This window comes from Lepidochelys olivacea (genome assembly GCF_965140295.1).
Source record: "Lepidochelys olivacea isolate rLepOli2 genome assembly, chromosome: 8".
NCBI lineage: Eukaryota > Metazoa > Chordata > Testudines > Cheloniidae > Lepidochelys > Lepidochelys olivacea.
In genome coordinates, this window is record NC_140418.1 from 38,714,047 (window position 1) to 38,723,400 (window position 9,354).

Here is a 9,354-nt window from a genome sequence, read left to right on the forward strand (position 1 = left end):
TGACTGGCCTGTAGTTCCCAGGATCCTCCTTCTTCCCTTTTTTAAAGATTGGCACTACATTAGCCTTTTTCCAGTCATCCGGGACTTCCCCGGTTCGCCACGAGTTTTCAAAGATAATGGCCAATGGCTCTGCAATCACAGCCGCCAATTCCTTCAGCACTCTCGGATGCAACTCGTCCGGCCCCATGGACTTGTGCACATCCAGCTTTTCTAAATAGTCCCTAACCACCTCTATCTCCACAGAGGGCTGGCCATCTCTTCCCCATTTTGTGATGCCCAGCGCAGCAGTCTGGGAGCTGACCTTGTTAGTGAAAACAGAGGCAAAAAAAGCATTGAGTACATTAGCTTTTTCCACATCCTCTGTCACTAGGTTGCCTCCCTCATTCAGTAACATTCACACATGTTTGCAGGATTGGGCCCATAGGACCAAATTTTTAAAGGCATTTAGGCACTTAAAGATGCACATAGGTGGCTGGGGGTGCCATGTGAGTTAGGCACCTAGGCCCAGATTCACAAACATGCTCAGGCACTAAACTCCCAGACTTTAGACACCTAAGTCCCATTTTTAGGTGACACTGAGATCCACCAAGCACCTGTGCAGCTGCTGTCTAACCTGTAAGCGCCCAAACTCACTCGGTGCCTAAGTTTTTGTGGTACCTAGGCACCTATATTTCTGCCTCGGCGCATACACAGTGCTTCCTCACTCTGGACATCCAGGCGCCTATTTCCCACCTATAGCCCAGTGCAATCCATGAATCTGGGGATAGGCCCTGTAACCGAGCCTTAGTGGGTCACAACTGAGGATGCCAAATTCAGGATGAACTGCTGAGAAATTGGGCAAACACAACCCAAAACTGGTGGTTATTCCTTTATAAGATATACCAAACCAGCCACAAAAGGACACTCCTGTTTTACCACACTGGCTAACAAGAAAACATAAAGGCAGTTTCCTCAGGCATTCTAGTTCTTATATCACCACCAGAAACACTGGATTCATAGATGAGTGGTTCTTTACAACCAGTCTCATCAAATAATAGGTTCTTCTGATCCCAAAAGACCAGCCACACACCCAGGTCAATATATTACGTAGATCTTACCCAAAAATCATACTGGTGCCAATCCTTTAATATCTAAAATCGAAAGAAAGAAAGAAAGAAAGAAAGAAAGAAAGAAAGAAAGAAAGAAAGAAAGAAAGAAAGAAAGAAAGAAAGAAAGAAAGAAAGAAAGAAAGAAAAGAGTTAAAAATGGTTAAAGGAATGAATTACATACACTAATGGCAAAGTTCTTGGTTCAGGCTTGTAGCAGTGATGGAATAAACTTCTGGCTTAAGTCAAGTCTCTGGAGTACATCCACAGCTTGGATGGGTCATTCAGTCCTTTGTTCAGAGCTTTTTTGTAGCAAGGTTCCTCCAGAAGTAAGAAGCAGGATTGAAGACCAAATGGAGGTGTTTCCAGGGCCTTTTATAGCTTTTGCCATGTGGAGGGTATCCCATTGTTCTTATTGTGGAAAATTACAGCAACAAGATGGAGTTTGGAGTCACATGGGCAAGTCCCATGTCCATACATTTTGCCTAATCACAGCAGGACATTCCATTAAGTGTAGATGGGCGTCTCCCATGGTCCATTGTTAGTTAAATGTTCTTGATGAGCCACTTAATTTGAACAGTCCCTCCAAGATGTGCTGGGCGTTAACTTGTGGGCGTTACCCTAGGAGCAAACATTTGAAATCCAAGTATAGGGCCAATACTTACAACTTACAACTTCAAATACAAAAATGATACATGCATACAGATAGCATAATCATAAGCAGCAAATCATAACCTTTCCATAGACACCTCACCTGACAACCTTTGTACAATATTTGCTGCAAATACATAACAGTGGTTGCAACAATGATCTATATGGTCATATTTGAATTAGATAATGTTGCAGGCCGTCCTCCACCTAACCCATATGCAGGGCCTGATCTGATAGGTGTGCTGAGAGTCTGCCTAAGTCCACATAAAACATCAAGGAGAGAGAGCTGGACCTCCCTTCTGATCTTTAGCTAGGGTGAAGAGATGGCAAGAGTGAAAAATTGGGATGAGGATGGGGGTAATAGGTGCCTATATAAGACAAAGCCCCAAATATTGGGGCATCTGGTCACCCCACCGTTAGCCCAGTAGTTAGGATACTCTCCTGGGAGACGTAGACCACTGGTTCAAGTCCTCCCTCTGCATGATAAGTAAGAGATTTGACCAGACACCTGTTACCACTCAGGTGAGTGCTGGAACTATGGGATATTCTGGTTTGGGTCTCCTCAGTTTTTCCCGCTGAAGTTACTCCACTGTAATTAAATGTTAATTGGACCAGAGAAAGAATGAGACTCCCTCTTGTAGTCCAGAGGTAAGAGCACTCCCCTGAGCGGTGTCAGATCTCTTCTCCTTATCAGGAGAGCCAGTGTTTTTCAGCAATGAAAACACAGTAATTTTACAAAAAGAAAAGGAGTACTTGTGGCACCTTAGAGACTAACCAATTTATTTGAGCATAAGCTTTCGTGAGCCACAGCTCACTTCATCGGATGCATAAAAGTGGAAAATGTAGCTCACAAAAGCTTATGCTCAAATAAATTGGTTAGTCTTTAAGGTGCCACAAGTACTCCTTTTCTTTTTGCGAATACAGACTAACGCGGCTGCTACTCTGAAACAGTAATTTTAGATTTTCAAAGCTGTATATTTCATAAATTTTGGATATGCTTTATATTAATATAAAAATACCATATTGCATTGTAATACTAAAGGCTAAAGCCAGCTGTGGAGTGGGGGACAGATGCTGGGCACTGAGGGCTAGAGCCAGCTGTGTGCTGGGGAGATGAGCAGGGGAGAGGCGCTGTGGACACTGTCGAGAGCAGGTGTGACCTTATAATAATCAATAGTATTAACTTTCTTTACAGAGCATGGTACTTCTACAGGCAATATCTGACAGAATCCCACCCTCTCTGCTGAGCCTTTGGTAACTCTTTGTTTATTTTCTTTTCCTTAGCTCTCAGAATGGAGAAGAAGGTGGAGCTTGGCCAAACAACCAGTTTGATACGGAAATGCTTCAAGCCATGATCCTGGCATCAGCAAATGGTCAGTTTCCTTTAAGCACAAGATAATTGCATCATTTGTAATGCTGTAACATTTAAAGTGCATGTAATTAGACAGGATTTTAATATTATCAGTGGTTCAGAGCAACTGGCAGGGATGATGTGGCTTCCTAAAGTACTTCTTAAGCAAATACCATCAGAATACCATTGGTACTTGTATTACTATGCAAAAGAGACATGAACAGGGGCGCTGGAACAATCTGTACAGTGGGGGTGCTGAGAGCCATTGGATCAAACTGTAAACCCTGCATATGACGGAAACCACTTCAAGCAGCAGCAACAGCACCTCCCACCCCTGCCACACACACACCCCCTTAGTTTCAGCACCCATTATATGAATAGGTTAGGATATGAATAGGATATGAATGGCGAATTAACAACATGGAGCAGGGTTTGCGGTTGATGTGAGATAGTCATTCTGTTGTGTAGTAAGGCAGGAGGGTAAAGGCTGAGAATCTTCAGCATCTGCATTCTTGAGAGAGTGGTATCTGGCTCACAATATGGTGATATAAATAGAAAAACCTGTATTTGGAGTGTCTCTCTCGCTTTTTTAAAATGTATATGTGTAGTTGTATAGAAAGTCTGATCCCAAAATAAAACAAATATGCAATGTCTGATCTGATACACCAGTACATGTGAGGGTGAATTTGAGAAACGGAGCAAGTTGGGAGACTTGGCTGTGGACAGGACATGGAAACATAGTATTGGAAACATAGGATTTGCTGTACTGGATCCCAAGGTCCATCTACTCCAGTATCCTGTCTCCAGCAGTGACCGGCACCAGATGATTCAGAGGAAGGTGCAGTAGACAGATGTGGGATAATCAGTCCCCCTCTGTCCCATTCTCACATACGAGGGAAGGAATAACGTGTCAGTAGCAGAAAAGAGACATTTTTTGGTTTTGGAACAAAGGGCCAGATTTTTAAACAAGAGAACTCCTTTTTTACAGGAGCAATTTTACATCCATGAAAAACTGTGATCACAAATATTAGTTGGTAGATCTTTAATGACCAGGTTGTACCCACACAGCCAAGAATTATTCTAGCTGCTAGCTCATCTTTGGTAGCAAAATGCAGACACATTTTTAGTGCTGACAGCAAAAGAGAGGGCTGAGGCATAACTGAATATCTCAACTTTAAAATACTTTCTTTGCAATTATTATGACTGTGGTTTGTGGAGTTTTTTTTTTAAACTTTTATCATCTATTGTTATGTGAGAGTGACAGGAAATACAGAAGAGTGTTTGTAGCTCTGTGATCCTGGTGCACTTTTGTTAATGAATCATAATAGACAAGTCATTAGAATACAGAATTCAAGATAAAGAGGCTAGCTGTTTTACATAGAGTCTTTGCTTATAAATACCTTTAAGTCTATTCCCTCTAAATTTTAAAGATAGAAAAAACAGCATAGCCATAAAACACTGACAAAAATGCTTAGGATGTTTTCTCTCTGCTCTTGGCAGAAAAAAAGTCTGGAGTGAGGATTTCAAATTGGTATTTCTTCTTTGGAGAGCTGCTTTAACCTGAACTTTGTCACCCTGAAACCTCTCTGTAGACTCTGAGCAGCCCAAGCAAACAGCTGCCACAGCCAGTTAAGGAGATGAAGGTCTTGGACATTAGAGTGTTTTCTTTTATATATATATTTTTAAGAATAGAAACAATGTGAAAATGTGGTTCTACTCTGTAAATGGACTCTGTAAAAATAGCCACGGTGGCCATATGTTTATCATTTCTCCATGACTCCAGCTAACATGTCCTCACTTTACAAATAACATGATTATTTTTCTACTTGCCTGCCCAGCAATCCCTGGGATCTAAAAGCTGAATGGGTTCTTTCTAAATTGTTCATCAGTTTACACTTACCTGTGAGGGACCCTTACTCTGGCAAAACTCCTCCCTACCCACGTGATAAGTCATGGCATTTTTTGCCACTGCCAAGATTGGTGATGCCCTGCCCTGATGTGATGCCCCTCTGTAGGGTTTTTCTATGCTCCTGGGGATATGTGAAATCTGTTCAGTCCATTAGACTGTAACAAATTGCTCTCCCTGATGAGTCATCTCCACTCTGCAGAATGGAAGATGGGCAGAGGGCCGTGACTGTCTCCTCCCCAATCCTCCCCGCCCTGTTTTCTGTATCTTGCTGTGGGAGGATGGGGAACAGAAGCCACTGGTCTCTGTTCTCACCAGAGTGTAGAGAGACCAGGACTGCTCTTGTGAGGGGCTCTTGCATAGCCACCATATTGATCCAGTTTGGCACAGTGCACAACCATGTGCTGATCCTTAAACACATTAATAGTGTAATTGACTTCAACATCACTCTTCATATGCTTAGGTGCTGGGCTGGATGGGGGAAAGGTTTCTTGCACCTCCCATTTGCCGCATGCCCATGCAAGAGCCACTTACATTCAAGCCAGAAGGGGGACAGTGATACCACTGCTGCACCATTTCCCCTTTTTCAGCCTGGGATATCACAGATGCCCCTCCACTGAGTGTGAGGAGACAGAACAGGAGACTGGCTGTGCTCTCCAGCACCATGCCCTGCAGATCCAATCTGTTTGGGAGTTAATACAGTTACCAGCGGCATTGACTGTCTGGATCCTGTTCAAGGCTGCCAGTGAGCAGCTGCAGGCAGACCCAGCTAATAGCAATAGGGCTTCTTCCAGGGGTGAAGTCATTCCATTGCAGCCCAGCTGTGCAAAGGTGAAGCTATCCCTGGAGCATGGCTCCTGTCTTTATGGTTCTGGGTTCCCTTCCCCATAAATCCTCAGGACTTCAAGTTGGGAGACCTCACTCTCTGCAAACTCTACAGCTCCCAAATGCCTCTCTTTTCTTGAAGGGAGGCTGCTCAGGAACCTGCAAGGTCAGCCTCCTGGAGTTCTCTTTCCCCCCTTCTCCCTTTCCATGGGTTTCTCCCTGGGACAGGCACCAATCCTGTCCAAAGTTTCATCAATTAGAACTCAGTTAAATTCAGTAACAATGCTATTGCGTCTTCTCCTTTCATTTGGCCACTTTGCTAATCATATTGGGAGATCGACAAATCAATGTCCAGTAGCATTTTGACCATGTTAGTTCTGTTAATCATTAACTCGTAACGGGAGCACCACATGATGATTTTCATCTTGCCGCCGATTCTGCTGATGACAGGGAAGCAGACGAGCCACCAGCTCACTCTCCCTAGCTGTGTGGGATCTGCAGGGCTGCCCTGAGGGCAGGGTATAAACACCCACCTTCTGTCAGTAAAGGCAGCAGATCTAACTCACTGTTGAGGAAGAAGGTGCCATTTTTATAATCTCTTTTCTGACAATAAGAGCCAGAGGCTCTGACTTCCCCAGTTCCCAGAGGGAGCTTGACCCCTGCTCTCCCCAGACCCCGCCCCACTCCACCCTTTCCCCCAAACCCCCTTCCCACTTCTTCCCCCCCTGTCCCTCCCCGACCGCTTCCTGCACCTGCTCCACCCCTGCCCCACCTCCTCCCAATCCCTCGCCCACCCACACCCCCTGCCTCTTCCTGCCCCCAGTCCTCCTCCTCCCACACAGCACCTTCTGCACACTGCTGAACAGCTGATCGTGGTGGGTGGGAGGGCTGGGAGGGAGGGGAAGGAGCTGATCATAGGGCTGCTGGTGGATGCTGAGCACCCACTATTTTTTTCCTCCAGCCCCAGAGCACCCACGGCGTCAGTGCCTATGATAACAGCACCTCAGAGATTTCATGCCTTCTTTTTGTATTTTCTCTCTCCAGCATATGGAAGTTTAGGTAGGGGTGAGGGCAGGGAGGGGAAGACTAATCGAACCATCAGTCCCTGCCCCCTGGTGCTGTGACACCCGAGCTTTGCTAGCCAGTTGAAATGCTTCCATTTACACACCCAGTCTGAAGGGCCTAAAGCTCTTCAGCAGTTAGAAAAGTCAGGGCTTCTGAGAGTCTGAAGCGATTTACCCTTTTGCAGACTGAGGAATACCCAAGATCATTTTTAAATCAGGGACTAAATGCTAGACACATGATGGCATCTAATTCTAGGAACTCTCCCTTTAAAAAGAACAGGAGTACTTGTGACACCTTAGAGACGAACAAATTTATTTGAGCATAAGTTTTCATGAGCTACAGCATCCGATGAAGTGAGCTATAGCTCACAAAAGCTTATGCTCAAATAAATTTGTTAGTCTCTAAGGTGCCACAAGTACTCCTGTTCTTTTTGCGAATACAGATTAGCATGGCTGCTACTCTGAAACCTCCCTTTAAAATGTTGTGGATAAAATCTAAATTGATACAATGCAATGTGTAGAGGAAGAAAAAGCTGGTTTGATTTGTGGTGGTAGAAAAAGTGAGTGAAATAAAGCACAGGATAGTCCTGCCTGGATTTTCAGACACCACCTGTCTGCAAGCCAAGGCATGGCTTTCTGTGCTGCTCTATACATTGTTAAATAAAGGTCTCTATATTTGGTTTACTGAAAGCCCCAACAGCAGCTGCAGTCTCAAGTGCTCAAGTGCTAAGCCCCCCAAAGCTTGTTATCTTAGCCAGAGATGAGCTCAGTTTGTAAAAGAAACAGAGACATGAGTTGGTTATTTTTGTCTAATCTAAGATCCTGGATAGTTTAATTTATTTTCCTCATCTTACTTTGACCATAAGAGCCTCCAGACAATTTACCATAAGTGGCAGTATAAAGGGAGGTTACCTTACAGGAGTGTCAGGGAATCTGAAGCTATATAGTTTCAGAGTGGTAGCTGTGTTAGTCTGTATCAGCAAAAACAATGAGGAGTCCTTGTGGCATCTTAAAGACTAACAAATGTATCTGGGCCCAAATAAATTTGTTCGTCTCTAAGGTGCCACAAGGCTCCGCATTGTTGAAGCTATATAGACAGTCTATTACGTATGTCTCTGTACAAAGTTATTCAGACCTGCAGCAAGCTTGAATTAGTATTGATAAATGACTTTAAGACTAGTTACTAGCCAATAGGGGTTGAAACCCTGCCTGCAGAAAAGCAGCTTAGTGCTGAATTAAACATATCTGTTGTCTTGCTCTTCACCTGTAATTTCGTGTTAACTAAAAACAGCACATTGAGCTCATCGGTGATTCTTAGGGTATGTCTTCACAAGCACCAAGCACTTTAACGTGGCTGTGTAGTCACGGCACCAGCACTGGGAGGGCTAAAAACCACCCCCATGAGGTGAGTAGCTGCCAATGCTGGGCGCGCAGCTTCCAGCGCTGGTGCACTGTCTACACTGCCAATTTATAGCGCTGAAAGTTGCAGTGCTCAGGAGGGTGTTTTTTCACACCCCTGAGTGAGAAGGTTGCAGTGCTGTAAAGTGGCAGGCTAGACAAGGCCTTAGACTGGGCAAACTGGCTCCTCAGGCAGCCAGTGAACTTCACAGACACTTTCCTCACTGGAAACCGTGCTGACTCCTGATGTTTATTTCAACTAGGAAACCTGTTCTGCAGCCTGGTTACAGCCCCCCCCCCCAGTCCCCCCAGCCCCCCGGCCTGCCATACTGTGCATTTTCAACAGGCAGCTGGGGTGATTTCTCTTAGTAACATTATGACACAGAAGTGGGTTGGTAGGTCACTAGCAATGACTTGATGACTGAGGAGACAGATTGCTGTGTCCTCAGTGAATGCTCTATTTAAAGTGATACAGAAAAAACATACAGTACTTAAAACTGCAAAGTCCCCTCCCGCAGCCAGTCTGTCGCCAGATGAAATGAAGTGAATCAGCACAGAGAAAATTCCCCACCCTCACCGTGGAATGAAATAAGAATCAAACTGCACGCAGTTATCTCATCTGCAGTCAAATCCGAGAACATGTCTAAAGTGTTTAGTTCACCCATGCATACTTTGAAGCACCCTGAAGGATGTGTTAATGAACTAGTGCAGTGTTTCCCAAATTTGGGATGCCACTTGTTCAGGGAAAGCCCCTGGCGGGCTGGGCCAGTTTGTTTACCTTCCGCGTCCGCAGGTTCGGCCAATCGCAGCTCCCACTGGCCGCGGTTCACTGTGCCCGGCCAATGGGGGCTACGGGAAGTGGCACGGGCCGAGGGACATACTGGTCGCTGCTTCCCGCAGCCCCCATTGGCTGGACACAGCGAACCGCGGCCAGTGGGAGCTGCGATCAGCCAAACCTGCGAACACAGCAGGTAAACAAACTGGCCCAGCCCACCATGGGCTTTCCCTGAACAAGCAGCATCCCAAGTTTGGGAAACATTGAATTAGTGTATTAATTGTTGTTGAGATTAACAA

At 45.1% G+C, this 9,354-nt stretch overlaps 1 protein-coding gene across 1 annotated transcript in view; it reads left to right on the forward strand.

Annotated features, from left to right (window-relative positions):
• LOC311524675 (protocadherin gamma-B5-like) overlaps positions 1 to 3,039 on the forward strand; it is a 52,967-nt gene extending 49,928 nt beyond the window's left edge. The window contains exon 4 of the mRNA XM_084636032.1: positions 3,021 to 3,039. The gene's annotated coding sequence lies outside the window, so the exon portion shown is untranslated. The remainder of the gene's footprint in view (positions 1 to 3,020) is intronic.
• The last annotated feature ends 6,315 nt before the right edge of the window (positions 3,040 to 9,354 follow it).